We start from the raw sequence: 21,140 nt of genomic DNA, 5'->3' as shown, positions 1-21,140 counted from the left end.
TTGAAAAAAATTACGAGTGTAGATGTCTACAGTGTGTAGAAAGTTCAAGTGAGAGAAAAGTACAAGAATGGTAAAATAATTACAAGTATATATTGAGAGAGAACCATTCAATTATTTGTGGTTTGTTGGAAACTTCCAGTTTTCAAATCTTATCAAATATTAATCTAGGGAAGCGGATGTGGCTCAATGGATAAAACATCCACCTACCATATAGGGGCCCAGAGTTCAAACCCAGGACCTCCTGACCCACTTGGTGAGCTGGCCCACATGCAGTGCTGATGAGTGCAAGGAATGCTGTGCTACTGAGGGGTGTCCCCCATGTAGGGAAGCTCCATGTACAAGGAGTGCACCCCACAAGAAGAACTGCCCCTGCATGAGAAAAACACAGCCTGCCCAGGAGTGGTGCCACACACATGGAGAGCTGACACAGCAAGGTGACACAACAAAAAGAGACAGATTCGCAATGCCACACAGGAATGCAAGCAGACACAGAAGAAGAACAGTGAATGGACACAGAGAACAGTCAATGAGTCAGGGGGACAAGGATGGGAGAGAAATAAATAAAAAATAAATCTTTCTTAAAAAAAAAAATTCTAATCTAAATTCATTAACAAAATGCGAAACAAAAAAGCAATGCATCAATTCTAGTTTGTTATAATATTTTATGTGTTTATATTATGTTTATAATATAGTGTGGAATAACCATTTGAAAATAATTTCATAATATTTTAACAATGCTAATATATAAAATCTAAATTACATCAATTATTAATATATTTAAGTCCAGAAATATGTTTTTGCATTTAATGGCTAAAGCCATTCTAAAATATTTTTTATTTATTAAACACACATTTTATTAAACATTTTGTTTGCATTTTGAGATATTTTTATTGGCTTTTAATTGCAACAGTCATATAGTTCAATATTTGTATATATTCACAGACAATATAATTATTTATAATGAGGCTATTCTCAATGAATACATAGAAGGCATACATAGAAGGCAGTAATGTATATCTGTTCATTCATTGATTTATCAATTCAACCAGTCTTTATTGATCACTTATCATATGTGAGCACTGCATTACAAAAGAACAAAAAATGGTCTGTGCTTGATGTTGTATTTGAGTTGGTTAAATATTCATTTATTAGGACACAAAGAACAGGAACCTCTGTAGTGTCAAATTATATCTACCCTTGGCATTCCTCTAAATTACTCCTTATTTTATAAACTTACATAAAATATTGCTTTCTGAAAGCTCTTGAAGTTTTCATTATTAGGTCATTGGCATGAACTAAGATATTAATAATAGTAATCCTAGAACAGGCCCTGATAATTTTCAGTAAGATTAACTTTCTGGTAACTTATTGATAAAATCTATGAGTAAGATTTAGCCATTTGATGAGTGATAAAAAGATTTTACCAGGCAGAAAAACAGAGTATCAGAAAACTTTAGGCAATAAATGACAATGTTAATTAGAATGCCATGAGAAATATTGTTTAATGAAGCCATATTAAAAAAAAAAAGTCAGGACCAAGTCATACAGCCCAATGAAAAGAGTTTGGAATTATTTCAAGTATAGTAAGAAGATACTGGAAATTTTGAATCAGTGTCAAATGAAATTCAGACTTCCCATTTTTTTCTCAGTGATAAATATATTGTGGGAAGTGTAGTAGTCAAAATATTTATGTTAACACCTTTGTGTAATCGCTTCCCTTCAGTGTGAGTGAAAATTGTAACTCGAATATAAAATAAGCAACAACGATGCAATGATACGCCCTTGATTAGATTTCATTATATGGTTCATCCATGTTGCAAAACAGACTTTAATATGATCTGGATTTTGGAATTAGTAGACATGGACTTTAAATCATATATTATAAATATGTCAAGGTTATAAAAGAAAAGATGGTTATAATTAGTAAGAAGTTGCAGTGTATCATCAGGAAAATGAATACAAAAATAAAAAGCAAATATTAATTCTTGGAAAATGAAACATAGTGTGCTTAGAATTCCAGAAAGACAAAAGACAGAATATGGCAGAAATGATTGCCAAAATTTTCTCAGAATTAATATAAAACACCACTTACATTCTAATGAAGCTCAGCAAATCCCTACAGAAATTAATACAAAGAAAATCATGTCTATTTACATTATAGTCAAAATGCCCACGATGAATTATAAACAGAAATTCTTTAAGGATACAAAGAAAAAGAATCACCAAATATTAGAAGGAAGGAAGGAAGGGAGGGAGAGAGGAAGGAATGAAAGAATGGAAAGAAAAGGACTGTTGACTTCTCATTAGAAACAATAGAGACCAGATCACTATGAAATGACATCTGTAAACTGCGGAAAGAAATGAAACAGTCAAAATTGATAAGCCTCTACTAACACTGATAAAAAAATACAAAAAAAAACCTACAAATTTCCAATACCCAATATCAAGAATGATACATAATATATCAATGCAGTTTTCCATTTATCCAAGGGAGAGTAAGATAATATTTTCACAAACAAAAAAATCTTTATGTTAATAAAAATCAATTTATATGAAATGAAAAAAGTCTGTAAAAACATGACTTTCCAAATTATTCATGAAAAAATTAGAAAATATTGATGTTTAACTATGTTTTGGCTAAAATTATGGCATTAAAAAACATATAAAACCTTGGTGGTTCAAAATAAACTTTTACTGTATCTCTCAGTTTGATCTCAGCTGGGCAATACTCTTACAATTCTAGTCAGATAATGGCAGAGGCAGAGGCCCTCTGGAAGCTTGATTGGGAAAGAATTACAGAATGACTTCCACCCATCCAGCACCTCAGTATTTCTCCAAATGGCCTATTTCTTCAGCAGATTAGTTTGTCTTCTTACACAGCAGTTCAAGCCTTCAGCAATTAAAAGGTAGAACGCTCTAGAGTGTTAACTCTAGAACTGGTAAAGAATAACTTTCATGGTACAGCTTTGGCCAAAGCAATTACAGAGTGTCGGGATCAAAAGGGTAGAGACTATGATTTTGATTGTGAGACTGAAAGACTACATTGCAAAAGAGCATGTGGAATGGGATTTTTTATTCCTGTCGTTTTTGAAAAACTGCAGTTTGTCACAGTTCACTGTGCCACTCCATGGCCATAGCAATTCACATCTCTAACATATGCAAAACGTACCTTCATCTCTCCCACCCCAAATCCCCCAAATCACATCATATTAAGACATTAGCTCAAAATCCAGGTTATCATGATCTAAATCAAGTCATTGTTGGTAAATTGGTTTATGCTGAGATTCCTCGGGTTTATCTCCTCAAAGAGAATATCTCATGATTCAAAGAGTTATAAAAGGAAGAGCTAATTGACTTTTGCTATCTGCAACCCCTCCCCATATACCCTGGGATACAAGGATAATGGCAATAGACAATTCTGTCCAACAGCAGGAAGGGTGTTAGGAGGCAAAAAAAAATCAGTATTCCATAGCCATTTCAAATCCAGTAGAGTACATGTCACTAGATCCTTAATAGGGTTCGGTCTTCCTCCTGAAGTGTTGTCCTCTGTGATTCCAAGTTCTCTGCCCTCTAGGATCATTGCTCTGTCCCATCTTTCTTTTGCCACAAGAAATGGCCCATGTTTGGAAATGATTGCATCCTGAGATTGCATATTCCTTGCTTGAGTTATTATCTACATCTTTGAACATTTTTTTCTTATGCTGTATCTTATTAAATTCTGTTTCCTCTGGGGTTAACTCTTACTCTCATTTTTAAAAACCAAGATTGAAAAGTTGTCTCATCTGTCTAGCCTTTGCTACTTATAGAGTAGAAAGTTTAATAATCCTACTATTATAAATCTACTGTAAATAGCCTTCATTATTTTCCAGAATATTAGATTTTATATTTATTTCTCCCATTAGGATATGAGATCCCTCAAGGAAGGTCCTGGTCTTTCATCTCTGAGCCCAGTGTCTGATACAGTTCTGGACACAAATACCTATTCTGTTAATATCTGTTGCATTCATGAATATATAAATGTACTTATTTGCCTATTTAAAACTTAAACTGACATTTTTAGTCACCCTTTATAAGAAAAAAGGTTTAGTGAAACCTAGTTCACTTTCTTGAGATTACTGTCTCCTCCCATTTTTAAAATTTTAAAAACTCATTATGCATATATAATACATTTCTATTAAATGACATGCTTAAACCAAAGTAGATTTATTTTTTCAATAGGTGGGCATGTTAGATTTCATTTAGAGATGGGAATTTACTTTAATCAATTTTATTTACAATATAAAATTTAAATTAAAATGCTAAAAAAGTAAAACCACAAAAAATAGTAAGAACACTACCAATAGAAATATAGTCTAAGACATAAATTTATACATACATTTGAAAAAATATTGTATTACTGAGTGACATGATTTACCTCAAATATAGACTGGGCATTAGTGAATTATTATGCAGGAATGTTGTTTTTTATCTCTCTCATAATTCTAGATATGCATAAAATATGCTATTTTTGAAACTCAAAGTAAAAATACAAAATTTTTCTTTTTAGTGTACAACTTGCCTTAGTTTTGTGTTGTAAAAATTCTCAATTCTTTGTAGAACTTCAGGTAAGCATGCAGAATTAAAACAAGGTAATTTATCTCACTGCTATTCATGCTTGTTAAATAAGAAAAAGCCTGCCCACATACGTAAGATGCTGAAAACTACAGCAAAATACTCATTGCTTTCTTATGAATGTCAAAATTTATTTTGCACACTTCCAGAATTTGGATAGAAGCAGATCAGCAAGACTAATCTTCAGTTTACAATCAGACTGCAGCTCTCAAAGTTCTTCCTCTTTTCTCAGAATCAAGTTCTCAGTTGAAACAAAAGATCAGAGAAAGGTTCCTTAACAGAGCCCTACCTATGTGTCCCAAGAGAGGAAAAAGCTCTATACTTCTGTTCAATAGGTCTTCCAAGTAGTTTTCAGCAAGACTTGAGACTTTCTGATTGTATTCCACATACTCAAATCCATGTAGTCGCGGAAACACTTCAATTTCCTATTGCTACAATATTTCCAAAGATTCTGTCTCCTTTTAAAACATTTACTGCAGGACTTCTCACAGACCCATTAAAATGGCCCATGTGAAAAAAAACATTTGCTTAACAGGCCAGTTTCTGCAGCCTTGCTTCATAAACAACCCAGCCCATTCACATGTATTGTTTTCGTTCTTTTTTTTTTTTTTTTAAGATTTATTTATTTATTTATTTCTCTCCCCTCCCCCCCAACCCCAGTTGTCTGTTCTCTGTATCTATTTGCTGCATCTTGTTTCTTTGTCCGCTTCTGTTGTTGTCAGCGGCAAGGGAATCTGTGTTTCTTTTGCTGCATCATCTTGTTGTGTCAGCTCTCCGTGTGGGTGGCACCATTCTTAGGCAGGCTGCACTTTCTTTCACGCTGGGTGGCTCCTTACGGGGGCGCACTCCTTGCGCATGGGACTCCCCTATGTGGGGTCACCCCTGCGTGGCAGGGCACTCCTTGCGTGCATCAGCACTGCACATGGGCCAGCTCCACACGGGTCAAAGAGGCCCAGGGTTTGAACCGTGGACCTCCCATGTGGTAGACAGATGCCCTAACCACTGGGCCAAGTCTGCCACCTCTATTGTTTTCTTGAAACCTCTTCCAATTTTCCTTCCTGTTCAGACAGCATTGTTGAACACTTTTCCTCTGCTAAGCCACCAAATTTCTGTATGTAGCAGAATCATATGCTCTTTGCCTAGGTGTTTATATAATTTTACAAGCAATCTCAAGTAAATTGGTCTTTGTTTAATAAAGTCAAGTATTTCTGAAGCATCTTTAGATTTTTTTTAAACTCAAAGAACTTTTGCCACTAGCAGAAAGCAGGGTTGTGGCTATTTCAGGATTTTTTGTTTTTGTGTTTGTGTGTGTTTTTTTTTTGTTTATTTAATAAGGGGGATATGCAGGACAGAGCATACCTGGGGAATGCTTCTATGGAATATGAAAATGTTTAGTCATAATGTTAATATGGCCTGTGCATGCGTTCAAACTTATCTTATTCTATATCCAAGTATGCCTCTTCCCAGAAAGCCAATTAAGTGATATAGGCTCTCTAGGGAGGACACAGACTAAATGTGTATTTGAACTTACATCCAGACAGAATGTGGGAGTATGTTAATTCAAGCTTACCTGGAATGTGGAGGAGCTACTTAACTCCACCCCACTCACTAGCCGGTATCAACAAGTGTCCCTTCTATTTGATGCATGTTAGATTATAGACTCCGGGATATCATGGAACACTGACTACAGAAAGCTCAGCTGAAAGCAGGAGCATACTCATTACAACAATTATTTTTGTGTTCCAGAAATGAAAAGTGCATCCCAAGGTGGGGGGACTTCTGGTACAAATACTTAAGTACATACTACTGCCCCTACTGGTCCTGTGTCACCTGGACCACCTGAGACACAGACATAACTAGGCAAACAGCCATCCTCACCAAAGGAATGGCCCTGACTAACTGTCCACGTGCTCAATGTAACCCTTTAAACCTCACCATCCTTAACCCTGAATCCTGGCAGACCCAGGGAGTCCAAATGGGTGTCCGCACTGATGGTAAAGGAGTAGACCCAGGAGCCTATATCTGGGTTGGGTATCGGGAAAAGCCACTCACAAGTAAAGCCCACTCTGTGTTCCACTCCTTCTATGAAGAAATGGAAAAGCCCTTTTCCATTCCACAAGCAGCAAAAAACCTCTTTATAAACCTAGCTGAGGTAGTAGGGGTAGCCTTAAATGTCTCCTCATGCTATGTATATGGAGATACTAATAGGGGAGACCAATGACTCTGGAAAACTAGAGAATAAAATTATAGCCAACCATATAATGAAATTAACCTCCCAGCTGTCCCCCAAGATGGTATGTGGCCCTTGCAAACTTCTGTCATAAGAAAATATTGTGCTTCAAGGGTATGCCTAACATCTTCTATATCTGTTGGAAACCTAACATGTATGGGGAGAAGATTCCAAAATCACACCACCAATACAACAGAGCATTGGGGAACATGGAATGAATCTGACCACATTCTCATAAATTGTACCTTCTCCAAATTAATCACAGTGTGGAACTCTACCACAAAGGGCCCCTTTACTGCCCCAAATGGTCTTTACTGGATTTATGGGAAAATTGAATTCTGAGAACTTCCCCAAAATTGGTATAGTATTTGTATGCTCAGTACAATAAAACTCTCCTTTCTTCTTCATTCTCTTAGCAGAAGGGAAAGAGTTGAGCCAACCAGTGTACCAAAACATAAGAGAAAAAAGGGCTGTCATTACCTGGGGAGATGAAAACGGTCCCCCTGAGCATATAATCCAGTACTATGGATCAACAACTTGGGTGGATGTTGGCATGTGGGGTTATCAAACCCCAATCTATATGCTAAACAAAATCATCCACTTACAAGCTGAAGGAGAAATAATAGCTAATGAAACTGCCCATGCTCTAAACTTACTAGCCCAACAGCAAACTAAATTCAGAAACCGTCTCACCCTAAACTATCTCCTGGCACTTGACAGGGGAGCTTGAGGAAAATTCAATCTCTCTAATTCTTGCCTTGAACTAGACAGCACTGGAAAGGTTATCAATGAAATTATGAACAAAATGGTAAAAATTGCTCATGTTTCAGTGCAGATCTGAAATGGTTGGAATTTAAGTAATCCCTTTGGAAACTGGCAGTCAATAGCAGACAATTTCGAGCTTCTGGTAGGAATAATTGCCTTCCTCATAGGAGGATGCACCACACTTCCTTGCCTCTTCCCTTTCATCATAAGCAGGATATTTGCCCTAATAAATAGTATAATAAAGACACAGAAAGCAGCCCATCTCATGGCTCTATATACATACCAGTCACTCCAGAGAGACTCTGATAATACTGATGCCAAGGTTTAACAACCTTAAGCAGGCATCAAGCAGGGGAAATAATATGACCTGTGCATAAAATCAAACTTATCGTATTCTATATCCAAGCATGTCTAGTTGCCAGAAAGCCAATTAAGTGATATAGGCTCTATAGAGAGGATGCAGACTAAATGTGTGTTTGAACTTAACATCCAGAAATAATGTGGGGGTATGTTAATTCAAGCTTTCCTGGAATGTGGGGGACGTGTTAATTCAAAACCTATCTTGTACTCAGACAAATACTTAAAACTCTAAGAAACTAACAAAGAAAGTCCTTTTTGCATAAAAGCACTGTTTGATTCCCTACTCCTACATCCTCTGTATAACAGGGACCCAAAAATCTTATTCTAGGCTCGGCTTTTTGGACAGGAGTCTGCCAGGCCTGGCCAGTTTAAATAAATCTTCCTTCTCAGAGTTTCTTGTGTCCTGGCCTCCAATACCACGATCAACCGACTTCTCTCCACCACAACAGTGTATTACTTCCATGCGTGGAGACCCACAAAATTAATAAGAAAACATTAAACTCCCATCTTGGGGAGTCCAGTTATGTTCTCAATTAGAGGAGCAAGTTAGACACATAGTCAGTGTGTAAATAAAGAAAACAGACCAACATATTAAGCCCTCAATATTATTGCATGTAATTTTTTATTCTTCAAAACTTGAAACTTAGTGGTTACCATAGGTTATCAGAGGAGGGATGGGAAAAATAGAATAGATGAAACATTGAGTATTTGTACGGTATTGGAATTGTTCTGCATGATGTTGCAATAACAGATGCAGGCCATTTTAATTTTAATCAAAACCTATAAAATATAAGATGAAATTGTTAACTATAGTGTAAACCATTGACCATGGTTAATAGCAATGCTTCAATATTTGTACACCAACTGTAACCAGTGTAACCTCCACATGTAAAATATTATTCACTAAACTTCACCAAACTTCTTAGAATTTTTCATTAAATTAATCTAGAATCCTCTTTTTTCTCACACACCTTATTTCCAAAATTCATTGTACTCGATTCTAAGAAACTGCTGAAAAAATACAAGTAATAAAATATAAAATATCACTATGTAACCACTTGATAAAACTGTGGTTATATACATAGTAGTAATAAAACTTGCTTAAAGGTTGAAGGGTTGCATTACAGAAGCTGTTTCTCAGCCTTCTAAAACTTTTGCTGATGTATTAGGGATAGTCAGACTTTACAAAATGGATGTAAGCTGAAATGCAAATTTAATAAAACTTGCTGTGAGAAATAAAAAATATATATATAAAAGAGAGGACATAAATAATTAAATTAGAAAATTTTAAAAATAAGCATATTTACTTCACAATACAATTTACTTCTAACCTACAAAATCCAGGTTATATATTTGCAACAGCTGCAAAGAGGCAAAGGAGAAGCTGAGTTATAACAGAAGAGGACAAAATGTCTTCTTTCAAATAAAATTTTCCTTCTGTTTTTCTTTCACAATGGCAGAGCATGTTCACTCCCATGAGTTTTCTAAATCAGTTGGCAGTTAGGAGAGTTTAAGGTGGAGGATTTGGGAGTTTGATTCTGAGCTCATCTCCCTCTTTCTTCCTCTATGTAATCAGTGCTTTACAATCTTCAAAACCTAATAATGAGCACAACCAAATGAACACAATGCTATTACTGCACACTGCTATACAGGGCTGAAGGACCTCTAAAGATTTTTATAAGGGGACTGGTCCATCACTATTCATCACATCACTATAAGGACTGGCATCTTGCACAAAGTGTAAGCCAGGTGATTCTTTTTTTAAGGTGGTATTGTGAGTGGCGGGGCTTGAACCCATGGCCTTGTACATAGGAAGCAGACACTCAAACCACTGAGAGCTACACCCATTTCCTCAGATGATTTTGTAAAATAATCATTCATACTATCCATAACAACATCTCATCTAATCTAGGACTCAAGTTAAGAATCTCTATTGAACATTCACATCGATTGATTATTTATCCTATGTATCATCACCAATGTTTATGTTAATTATTAAATCTTATATTTTAGTAAATATCTTTGAAGTTTGAGTATATGTATATACCTTAGTGCTAAAATATAGGTAAAAGCGATAAATGCTTTACCTTTAAAATTATTGTTCTATAAAATGTCCAGTAATTATTCATAAAATTTAAAACCAAGACACATAAGCATGTAATCAAATTGATCATGATATCTGAAAACTTATATCTGTATAGATGCAGTTTTATGAATTTTTAAAGAAAAAAGAGCAATAATATTAAATAGGCAGCTTTATCAAAATGATTTCTACTTTAATGCATGCTATTCATGAGTTTCAGCAGTATAGGCAGATCTTCAATAGCAGAACTTCCTTATTGTTTTTGTAGTGAATTTTCATTTTTTTCTTCCTTCCTTCCACTTGGAAAGTTATTCAGGCATTTTATGGGATAAGGTTTATGAAATTCTATACTGTACATATCATTACAACTAAATCTTATTTTACTGTCCTTCTCAAAATGTGAAACCACAAACTGTTGCTAGAGTAATCAAATCACAGCAATACTCTCTATTCAAGTGAGGCTATGGTTGAGCTGAAGACATCAAAACTTCACTAAATCAAAATAGTGGTACTCTAGTACAAATATGATAGAAAAATTTATTTGTATTTGTCGATTCCAGACATTTTATATGTACTTGTCTTGTCCACTCTTATAGAGTTTTCAAGGTCAGGGTCATTGTTAAGAATGTACTTAATCTGACAAATGTCTCAATACTGTCTGAATATACTTTTTGCAGATGCAATTAAACTAAAATAAAATTGCATGTAAAGTGAATATGAATAATTTTCAAATTGCTATTTTTTATTTTTTGTTTTTATTTTTTATTGAAGTATTTTATTCATGAACACACATAAACCATAACTGTATAGCAAAGATTGTGAACTTACAAAATAAAAACATGTCACACAGGGGTCTCATACATCACCCCTTCACTAATTCTTAGCATTGGTGTGAAACATTTGTTACAAACTATGCAAGAGCATTGTCAGAATATTACTACCAACTATATTCCTTACCTTACATTAGGTGTATTTTTCCCTCAACCCATACTACTTTTTAAAATACATTTTTGTTACAGATATTGTGAACTTGCAAAACAATCATACAGACGTGTAGATTTCCCAAACAACTCCACACCTTGGTGGAACATTTGTTATAAATTATGAGATAATATCATCATGGCTATTGCACACATTTGGCACACTTTTTCCATACCCCTCTATTATCAACACAATTGGCATTAATGCAAGAATATTACAGTATTGCTGTTAACCACAGTCTATAGGTCACACCAATTGTATTAATCAAAAACATTGAAAGACTTTACGTTAAGCACATATACTGTACTTTTATTTGCATTTTCCAAGTTCACAATATAGAGTCAAGTATACTATGAAACATGCTTTAGAAATTATTGGTCCAAATTGTTCTCACTCTGACTATGCATTAAACTCATGAGTAAAAATTAAAACAAATAAGATTACCTGAGCCCATCCCAGAACAATAGATGCAACTTCCTAAGACCAAAAACCAAAAATGGACTTTAGCAAATATGAGGTCCCATGTTCAATCCCCAACTTTGTACCTAAAAAATAAAAAAATATATTGTTTGAAATGTTAGAATGGGAAGAGATGACAATTCTTGAAGGATAACTTATACTTTTCTTAATCAAAGGCAAGGGAGACAGGTATGAAAGCATCTCAAAAGCATTTTAGAAGAAGCAATAGCAAATTCAAGGACAAGAAATGCAAAGTGCAAGAGTTGGATATTATTGAAAGAAATGAAATTGTTTAGAAATTATGAGAGAAGGATAGGCAATATAAGGCCTTAAATATCATGCTGGATCTATATTTTTTAACTTCATTGACTAGGCCAGTGATCCCAAGAAATTGAATTCATAGATCAGTAAAGTAAAAGAAAAGTAAAAAAAACAGAAAGACAAAATGAGAAATCTAGAAAAGATAAAGTAAGAAAGGATGTGAAGAAGACTTTGTAAAACTCTCAATTTTATATTTTTACCTCTAGTAAGATTGGGAAACAACTTATACCTTTATTACCACCATTATTTTAAACTGGGAAAACCACTTTAAAAACATAAAAGTAGAAAATAATGAAAAGAAAAAGAAGTGTAATTTTTTAAACTGAAAACATTTCATTTTATGTACAAATTATAACATTGCTGTTTTTATTCTCTTAAGTCTAAAGACAAGTGAAAACTTCATCAGGGTTTTGGGAATCACTTGGGGGACTTAGAAACTTAAATCTGGGGCAAAATTAGATTTTACTTTTATCAAATCAAATTCAGAGGAAAGAAGTGCGGTAGGGGACAAGACTACTTATTTTCTCAGAAATTGATCAGAATGCATTTGGGTCAAGTTTGCTATCCAAAAATTTTAACTTCTTTTAGCCAGAGGGTATAATTTAAAGCATCAACTTTTGGAACAAAATTATTTGTATCAGGTTCATTAATGTACCATCTTTTTCACAGAAGCAAAAACTCAGAGTTTCAAATTATTAACAATATTATAGCAATTGTACTAAAAGATATTTTTCCTTTCTTTTTTTCATTTTTTTTTCCTTAAGAAAAAAAAGCTATGTTGAGCAAGCTTACAAGTTTACAAGTTATGAGTATCTGACTATATGAGAATCAAGACATACTTACATTCAAACAAGAAATCAAAATTTCCCCTCCCTGACTTTTTCACTGTAAACCAGAATAAAAAAGAATTTTTTCTTACCCTCAATAGATTTTTAAAAGAAGATATTAGCATGCTCCCTTAATGAGGAATTCTTAACATTTTCTGACACTACCTAGCAAACACTGTTTTTCTGGCTTTTACAACTCCAATATGCATAGCCTTTGACGGGTGGAGGAGGTACTTTTCCACAGATCTACTTATTACTTCAGAAGGCTAGCAATAAAGAGACTAAGGCTAACATTCAATGTAACCATTTTGTGCTCCTTACAGAATTTTCAAAATAATGACGACAAAAGAAGCAGACTAAGAAACAAGACGCAGCAAATAGACACAGAGAACAGACAACCGGGGTGGGGGCGGAATTAAATAAATAATAAATAAATCTTAAAAAAAAAAACTTTAAAATTAAAAAATAAATAAATAAATAAATTCTATATAAATGATATAGAAGTGTTATATAGAATAATTTCTCTAAATAAAAAATTAATTTTGTCAACCTTTCACCAGTTCAGACGTTTTACATGTTACCAGTGAGCAGAGTTTAAAAGAGTTAAATTGTGAAGAATTAGAATAACCAATATGACTTGAAAACTGAGTGTTAAAATGTTTGGCTAAAGTCTCTGATTTAGTGCAGTTTCGACTACAACAGTTAAGACTATATCACCAGGAAAATATTTCAAAGGAAATCTGAGTATATATTAGCAATTCTACCACTATTGGTGATAAGTGGTATAGGTTTTATACAATTGCAAAATGACACTAAACTCTACCATTCATGTAAGCTATAACATTCGTATACCATGCATGTACGATCACTCTCATACTGCTGAGCAATATTTTACTTATAGTTAATAATCAAATATATAGCTCAATAAAAGTGAAGTAAAAATTCCGGTAACCTCAATTCTAGACTTTCCAACAGACTCTTAGATAATAAGAGAGTTTTAATTACAAATACTACTTCCCTATTGTAGGTTTTAACAATTTTAAACAATATTATATATTTCTATTTTTATTTCTATTCATAAATACTATAATTACTGAAATTCAGTAAAAATAAGTAACTACTCACAGGAACAAAATATTGTTTTATGATACCAACTATGTATAAAAATGAGCAGAGAAAGAAAATAATTTCCAACTATCTCACAAAATTCTTCTGGCTAATAATGAAGCATAACTTCCCCATCTAGTGAACCGTGAAGTTCATATTTGCCACAAAGCTCTAGGTGGGGATCTAGCATAAGAATTGTACAAATCAAATAACCTCTCTTCCCTTTTAGAAACACACTCTCAAACTTGCCTTGGTTCCTTTCTTATTTCATCTTTTCTAAATCTTTGGGGATAACTACTAAAATTGTCTTACAGAAAAGCTCAAATATTCAACACCATAATTCACAAAATGTAAAAATTCAAATATTTATAAATGTAAATTTTTATATGTTTCATTATATATTAGATAGTACTTAAGTGTAGAAATCCACTATATAATGTGTGTCTATCTCTCTATATATATATTTATTGTAATAAAACTAAATTTTACCCATTATTTTTTATGATCATTATAAATAGAGTGCTGAATGACCATTCTCTATTCTAAATATAAAATTTTATACTATATTTTTTATATTTTAAATATAAAAAATTATACTATGATTGAACACTCTTCAATTTCCCAAAAATAAAACATAATTATTTTGGTAGTATCAAAAGCTGAACACAAACAAATCAGACCTGTCAATCACAGTAGTGTAAAGAGCAAAGAAAATCATTACTGTGGCAAATTAAAGTTTAATTCCATAGGTTTTTTTCATAAACAATAAATGTATAATAGTTGTGAACTTACAAAACAAACATATATAACATCAAACAAATATATAGCATCTCACCCTATCACCAATAACTTGCATTGTTTTTAAATCTTTTTAACTAATGATTAAAGAGCATTGTCAGGGAAGCAGACTTGGCCCAGTGGATAGGGCGTCCATCTACCACATGGGAGGTCAGCAGTTCAAACCCCGGGCCTCCTTGACCTGAGTGGAGCTGGCCCATGCGCAGTGCTGATGCAAGCAAGGAGTGCCGTGCTAGTCAGGGTTGTCCCCCGCGTAGGGGAGCCCCACCTGCAAGGAGTGCAACCCGTAAGGAGAGCTGCCCAGTGAGAAAGAAAGTGCAGCCTGCCCAGGAATGGCACCGCACACACGGAGTGCTGACGCAAGATGACGCAACAAAAAGAAACACAGATTCCTGTGCTGCTAACAACAACAGAAGCAGACAAAAAGAAGAACACGCAGCAAATGGACACAGAGAACAGACAACGGGGATGGGGAAGGGGAGAGAAATAAATAAAATTAATCTTTAAAAAAAAATAAATAAATAAAGAGCATTGTCAAAATATTACTACTAAATAAAGTATTTTCCCCTATCCAAAGCTATTATTATTACCTGTATGTTATTTATATATGAACATACATAAACAATTAAGTGTATAGTAAAAGTTATGAACTTACAAAGCAAACACGCATAACATCATACAGGGGCCCCATACATCAACCTCCACCAACACCTTGCATTGTCATAGGCCATTTGCTACAAACTATTAAAGAACACTGTCAAAATCTTACTACTAATCATAGTTCTTATCTTACATTTGGTGTGTTTTCCCTCCAACCCACCCTATTATTTTTTTTAAATATATTTTTATGACAGTAGTTGTAAACTTATAAAACAATCATGCACATGAGCAGAATTCCCAAACAACACCCCTCCATCAGCACACCACAATGTGCTTCCCTGAAAAAAATCAGAGTAGCTCAAACATAAACCAGAAATTATATAAAAAATTATATAAACTAGGATGCCATTCTTTCCCTCTGAAAGTTGAAAATTTGTACAAAACAAGTGTCTTATGACATTTTATATAATCTAAATCTATCAGTCTAATATTTGCCCAGATTCACAAACTGTTTTTCTAACATGGGTGATGATCTTGATTTATAAATCCAAGTACATGGAAAAAATGCATTTAAAATTGAATGTGCTTTTGGAAGATATTTCAATAGTATAGATTGTAAGAATATTTACTCCACATGTGGGCCTTTCTTACATGAAGTTCCTTTTCAGGATGGGTATTTATGTTGTGTGATTCCTTTGATCATAATACTCAGTGACAAAAGCAGGTTTCCTAAAACAGTGGTGGACTATTTTGTAGTAAGACAAAAATGCCGGTGTGTGAGCACTCATATTTTTAGTAGTTACTCCAGCCCATGTAGCTCAGTTCCTGTTTACTATTACTCTTCCATATCCCCACTAAATAGGAAGTAATCTTTATATTTAATAAAGAAATCAAGAAAAGTGAAGAAAATAAAAAGAAAAGTCAAGTGAGGTTGGAGCTAAAAGAATAATTTGATTTGGAAAGTGAGGGATTGTGGAATAGCTACAGGAAGCATATAAATTAAGACTTTTGAGATAAATTGCTGGTGAAACAGATTTAGTAATCTTTGAGAAATGTGAATAAAAATGAAATTCCTTTTAGATCATTTTGGCCATTTATGTAAATACACAAAGAATGTAATCCACTTAAAACTCAAGGTCTTTTGCATTAATTTTCAGCTGCTGCTATTTAACATTTGGGACCAAAGTTGTGATACCAGTATCCCAGATTAAAAATCATCACTCTAGGCCTAAACTTATTGCATTTTTTTTTTACCATAATTCCAAATGGTTCTGGAATGATGATCTAAACTTTTAGCTAGTCTAACAAAGAAAAGAAAGAGAAGGTGCAAATAAGTAAAATCAGAAATGTGAGAGGGAATATCATGATTGACCCCAAAGAAAGAATGAGTATCATAAGAGGATATTTTGAAATATTTGCAGCAGTTTGATATTGTTTATGAACTCCAAAAACAGATGTTGGATTGCATTTGTAAAATCGTCTGTTTCTCTGGGCAAATTAGACTGTATTAGAATCAGAGGTTTTACTTCTAATTTATTAAATCAAGATTAGGGCTTTTTTGCCGACCATGTAATTAGGGTGTGCAGGATTGTGTCCCCACCCCCTTAGCAGGAATGAAACAGATTCTCACACTGAACTAAAAGTGAGGAGAAGGATAACAGGTCAAGACAGACAGGTTATTAGAAAGAATCCTGTGGCCTCAGGAAGAGAAATGAGCCTGATAGTCTACAGCTAACCTTGTGAAGATAACAGAGCAGCACTGCATGGAAAGAGATGAACCCTAGGAAAAAAGACAAACCTTATGCTAGCCTACAGCTGAGAATGGAAGGAGCTGGAACCATGGAGCCTTATGAGGAAGAGGAAGGCTGAACCCTCACAGAGACTGGCAGTCATCTTGCTCTAACATGTGGCAACAGACTTTGGTGAGGAAAGTAATTTATGCTTTATGGTCTTATGACTGTAAATTTCTACCCCAAATAAATACCCTTTATAAAAACCAACCAATTTCTGGTATTTTGCATGAGCATTCCTTTGGCTGACTAACACAGAATTGTATGCTAACAAGATCGACGATTTAGGTGAAATGGACAAATTTCCAGAAAAGCACAAGCAATCTGCATTGACAAAAGAAGAAGTAGAAGAACTCATTAGACCAACTACAAATAATGGTAATGAATTTGTCAAAAAAACTTCCCAACCAAGAAAAACCAAGGAACCAGAAGTTTTCATAGGTGAATTCTACCAGTCATTCTGCAAAGAATGAATACTAGTCCTACTCAAAATCTTTCAAAGAATTGAAGAGGGAACATTACCTAACTCATTCTGTGATGCCAAATACCAAAGCCACACAAAGAGGCTACAAGGAAAAAAAAAAACAAAAGAAAACAAAAAATCAAAAAACTAGACCAATCTCTCTAGTGAATTTAGATGCAAAAGTCCTCAACAAAATATTTGCTAATCAAACCCAAGGACACATTAATTGAATTATACACCATGATCAAGTGGGTTTTACCTCAGGTATGCAAAGATGTTTCAACATAAGAAAATCAATTAATGCAATACACCACATTAATGTATCAGAAGAAAAATAACCCAGGATAATTTCTATTGATGCTGGGAAGGCATTTGACAAAATACAGCATCCTTTCTTGATAAAAACACTTCAAAAAATAGGAATAGATAGAAACATCCTCAACATAATAAAGGGCATATATATATAACTATAATACCACATTCAATGGTGAAAGGATAAAAGCTTTCCCTCTCAGATCTGGAACAAAACAAGGATGTCCATTGTCACTACTTTTATTTAATATTGTGCTAGAAGTACTTGTTTGAGCACTTAGGCAAGGAAAAGGAATGAATGAAAGGCATCCAAATTGGAAAAGAAGAAGTACATCATTTTCAGATAACATGATCCTATACATAGAAAGTACAAAAATCTACAACAAGCTTCTAAACCTGATAAATGAGTTCAGTAAAGTGTTGGGATATAAGATCAATATGCAAAAATAAGTAGTGTTTCAGTACACTAATAATGAGCCATCCATCTGAGAAGGAAATAAATTTTAAAACTTCATTTACAGTAAGATCTAAAAGAACCAAATACCTGAAATAAATAAGACAAGAAAGGACTTGTGCAAAGAAAATTACACAACATTACTAAAGGAAATCAGAGAAGACCTAAATAAATGGAAGATGGGTTGGAAGACTAAGTATCATTAAGATATCTGTCCTATCCAAATTGATTTACAGATTCAAATCAATCCAAATAAAATTCCAATATCATTTTTTACTGAAATGGGGAAGTTAATTATCAAAGTTATTCAGAAGGGTAAGGGGCCCTGAATAGCAAAAAAAAAAAGAAAAAAAATTGAAAATTAAAAATGGAATTGGAGGAATCACACTACCAAACTTTAATGCATACTACAGAGTTACAGTGTTCCAAACTTCTACAAGGCCACCAAGCTCACTCAACTGGAACAGAATAGTCTCTTCAAAAAGTGGTGCTTGGAGAATTGGATACACATAACCAAAACAATGAAAGAGGATCACCATCTCATACCCTATATAAAAATTAACTCAAGATTTATCAAAGACCTAAATATGAAAGCCAAGACTATAAATCTCCTAGAAGATTATGCAGGGAAGCATCTACAAAATCTTGTAGTAAGAAATTGTTTCATAGATTATACAACCAAAGCACAAGCAACAAAAGATAAAATAGATAAATAGGACTTCCTCAAAATTAAAAACTTTCATTCTTCAAAGAAGTTTGCCGTGAAAGTAAAAAGACAGCCTACTCAATTGGAGAAAATATTTGGGACCCACTTCCTGATAAGGGTCTAAATCCAGCATATGTAAAGAAATCTTGCATCTCAACAATAAAAAGACAACCCATTAAATATGTGCAAGATGTTTGAATAGATACTTTTCCAAAGAGGTAATACAAATGGCTTAAAAGCACATGTAAAGATGCGCACTATCATTAACTATTAGGGAAATGCAATTCAAAACTACAATGTAATATGATCTTCCACATATTTGACTATTAGAAATAAACAGAAAACTACAAGTGTTGGAGTGCTGGAGAGGATGTGGAAGAATAGGAATACTCACCCACTTCTAGTGGGAATGTAGAATGGTGCAACCTCTGTGGAGGACAGTTTGGCATTTTCTCCATTATTACTGTTAGAGAATCACCAGCAAATAAAACAAATGAAAATTCTTCCCTTGTTTTAATAAAACTGAACTTTGGCATAATTAGAACTTTTCCCAATATATGTTCCTATATTTCTTTTGTTATAATTTACTATAAATTCTATGAATATTTATTAGAAATTATAGCTACTGAATCATTTTTTAAACTTCAACATTGAAACTTAATGACTGGAGTGATGTACTTTCTACTCTAGAGAAAGTTGAGTATAATTTCTTTTGTCCCCTAGATCTACCTCAGTACACATATTTTACAACCTTGTTCATGATATCTCTTTTTGGTATATTGGCACCTGTATCATTTTCCACAGTTGGGATATATGAAAGGCCTCACCAGACTCCACAGAAAATATTCATATAAGTCTTCTATTTAAAAGCTAAGAGTCCAGTGAAATGATAGAAAAAGAATGCAAGCATGTATCTGGAGCCCAAGAGACATTACACAGCACAAGCTTATCATGGTCAAACTACACATATGAAATGTTTTGAATCTTACTTGAACTCCTAAGATTTGTGCAAGTATCATTTTCTAGAGATCCATGAATGAATGAAGCTTTCAGTGATGAACCCTTAAAATCCCCTTAATCATATAAGTAAGCCAGACTTACTAACCTATTTTGGTTCGTTGAAATGATTAATAAAAGAAACAAACAAACAAACAAACAAAAAAAACACCCTAGCACCTTAAGATAGCTGGAGCATTTTTCTGACCATATACAGCACATCATAAATCCCACTGCTCTTATCTTTCCCAAGAGTCAAAAACCAAACATCCTGATGTCTCCAGAGGTAAAGATGGAGCCTTTCCAATCCAGCTGTAAAATCAATTCTATTTCTACAACTTCTGATTTAGTCATGCCCATATTTGTGAGTATATTGAAAATCTTTCAACCCATGATATGGGGTCAGAATATAGGACCTAAACCCAATATCCAGAATGGCTTTGTTGAGATTATGTAATTATGGGCCACTACATCTCTGTTTTCTGCTGTGTAGTACTGCTATGGCAATGTGAAAAGAGCTGCAAAAGAACTACATAGTTCTTTATTATGAAGTCACAAGTATTGATATATTCCAATATCATATTAGAGCTTTGCTGGCAGTCTTAATAAGGTCTTTAGAGTATCTTTTTCCTTTGCTAGAATGTCTTTCCCAAGTATTCTCATGATTAACCTCAATAATTACTTCATGTCTTTACTAAAAGTTCACCTTAGAGGAGCCTCTCCAGGTTATCCATTTTAAAGTTCCAACCACTTTTTATCCAGTCATTTCATATTCTCCATCACTGCTTTATTTTTTTTTCCCTCCTAAGCACTTATTACTATATAATGTATATATTATTTTACTAAATCATTTTGTTCATTGCCTGTCTACCTCAATTGAAGAAAAGTTAAAAAAATAGAATTTTCTTTCTTTTTTTTGTTTTTCTTTTGATTTGAGTTTTTGCTGTTGTATATCTAATGCCTACAGTACCTGGCATACAGTAGGTACAAAATGTATGTTTGTTTTTCAGTATTGCTTTATAGCTTTGTCTTGTTTTTGCTTAAAATTTTTATACAAATGTTTGACAATGTGTCCTGAAGAGATGCTCTGTTTCTGAATATTTGCTTCTTTAAGTAGTATAATAAAGCTTAAATAAATAATCTTTATAAATGTATCGATTGGAATCTGTCAGTGAATAGCAATATAATACCAATACTATGCATCACCTAAATCCTAATTCTTAAAAATTAGTAATAGGCCATTTCATCTAAATCTATTTTTAGCTATTTTCTTCCTA

Source organism: Dasypus novemcinctus, chromosome 1 (assembly GCF_030445035.2).
Source record: "Dasypus novemcinctus isolate mDasNov1 chromosome 1, mDasNov1.1.hap2, whole genome shotgun sequence".
Taxonomy (NCBI): Eukaryota; Metazoa; Chordata; class Mammalia; order Cingulata; family Dasypodidae; genus Dasypus; species Dasypus novemcinctus.
This window is presented reverse-complemented; position numbering follows the sequence as displayed.